Here is a 2,500-nt window from a genome sequence, read left to right on the forward strand (position 1 = left end):
AGTTAAATCCTAACAAAACTCAAAATATGATTGTAAGTAGGTAAAGGACAATTGGCTTCTCAACATCCAGATCTCAACATTGATAATGTCTCTTTTACTCCGTATGACTCTTAAAATTTTAGTTATGATTTTCGACAACGAATTTACTTTTGAGAAACAAATTAGGTATGTGTCTTCTTCAATTGCACAAAAAAATTGGCTTATTGAGAAAGTGTTTTAAGATTTTTGGTGATCAATCTATTCCGAAGAAGTGTTTTAATTATGTCATTCTACCTTGTTTCAAGAAATGTTCTCCTGGCTGGTCTTTAGCTGCTAATTCACATCTCAATTTGTTGGACACGATCCTACGATCTATTAAATTCCTGATCTAGATATTAATTCCCCGCACCATCGTTCAAATTAATTAGTTTTCCATGTCACATAAGCTATGATCATGTTGTGGAATGATCTTAATCGGGCAGTTGAATCGGTAAAGCTTCAAAAGTTCAAACTCGCAGCCAATGTCTTTTATGTTGAACAGTTATTTTATAGTTTATAAATAAAATATCTGTTTTGATGTTGTTACTGCTTTTACAATATTGTATTAATTGTAAATCATCTCTCATGTCGTACATTTATTTTTTATTTCCTTTCCTCACTGGGCTATTTTTCCCTGTTGAAGCCCTTGGGCTTACGGCATCTTGCTTTTCCATCTTGGGTTGTATCTTAGCTAATAATAATAATAATAATAATAATAATAATAATAAAAATAATAATAATAATAATAATAATACGTGTATATTAAAATACCCGAGAGCGTTAGTTACTTAAGCAGGTTAATATTTCAAACTGACTTTAGCTGCATATGAAATCCCTATATTGATATTCTTCACGAGTTATCTGAATGACATTTATTTCATAATTGTTGGAAATACGTGTAGCATTCTCTCTCTCTCTCTCTCTCCTCTCTCTCTCCTCTCTCTCTCTCTCTCTCTCTCTCTCTCTCTCCTCTCTCTCTCTCTCCTCTCTCTCTCTCTCTCTCTCTGGCTCATGGCTTTATAATAATTTGCAAAAATCCTCTCCAGCGATCCACGAGTCCTAAAAAGTCCTTTCGTGGATTGAAATCGAATAAACTGCCGACGTAGTTCGAGGAAAAGGTCATACTTCACCGCCGGGTAGTTCCTGATAGGCAATTTCCTGGGCACGGTATTTGTGATTTCAAGCATCGATTGCTTCTCCTCTCAGCATTAATTTCGTTCAGATTAGATATTCCATTCTCAAAATGTACGTCATGTAGACGCATGCACAAACACACAAACTTATAAACACAGATACACACACACACACACACACACACACACACACACACATATATATATATATATATATATATATATATATATATATATATATATATATATATATATATATATATATATATATATATATATATATATCTTCTTAGGTGAGCGTGCTCGTGAATGTTACTCACTTTGTTTTTTTTTTAACTTTATATTATCAACAGAGCTGGGATCCCACTTGGCCGATACGCTTTGGTGATCAGAGGAGATGTGGAAATATCCCAAACGTTTGAATATTGCAGACGCTTTTAGGTGGTGATATTTTTTAACATATTTTTCGAAACGCAGGACATCGCGGTATACTTCGCAGAGGGCAAGTTGTGACATCTCAATTGGTAGGACACTTTACAGTAGTGATCTTTGTGTACGTCAAATACATGCGTTAGGGGTCGTGGCATGCCTGATCCACGAGACTCGTGTATATAAAAAGTTTCCCACCAGCACTCCACATAAGCATTTTGTATCATAAGAACAATTGTTTGTTACGAAATTCAGCTTTGAATTTTGTTCAGAATATGAAAATTTATTCTCTCTCTCTCTCTCTCTCTCTCTCTCTCTCTCTCTCTCCTCTCTCTCTCTCTCTCTTCTCTCTCCTCTCTCTCTCTCTCTCTCTCTCCTAGATTAAAATACTCTCTCTCTCTCTCTCATCTCCTCTCTCTCTCATCTCTCTCTCTCTCTCTCTCTCTCTCTCTCTCTCTCTCTCTCTCTCTCTCTCTCTCAAGTAATAACTGCATAAAATTATTTGACCAACTAAATTTGTTATTTATTTTTATGTAGTGCATCTACTTCAGTAATCTCCTCTCCTCTCTCTCTCTCTCTCTCTCTCTCTCTCTCTCTCTCTCTCTCTCTCTCTCTCTCATACTTTACATACCAGCACTGACGCATGCGCAATGATACACGATGCCACATCTCCCATAGGGAGATATATAGCATATATAGTTTGGAGAGACGATTAGATTAGCAATAACGGCGAAACAGAACACGGAAAATGCGATACCTTAACTCCTTGCACGTGTTGCATTGCAGGTGCCCGACCATCATCGCCCACTAGGCGAAAAAATGCAGCATGATTCATTCTGTCCGCCAGCAGACGTGACGACAGCTCATCTTGGTCAGGGGAATTTTGCGCGAAACACACCACAGACAAATGGGGATGTGTG

Source organism: Palaemon carinicauda, chromosome 2 (genome assembly GCF_036898095.1).
Source record: "Palaemon carinicauda isolate YSFRI2023 chromosome 2, ASM3689809v2, whole genome shotgun sequence".
NCBI lineage: Eukaryota > Metazoa > Arthropoda > Malacostraca > Decapoda > Palaemonidae > Palaemon > Palaemon carinicauda.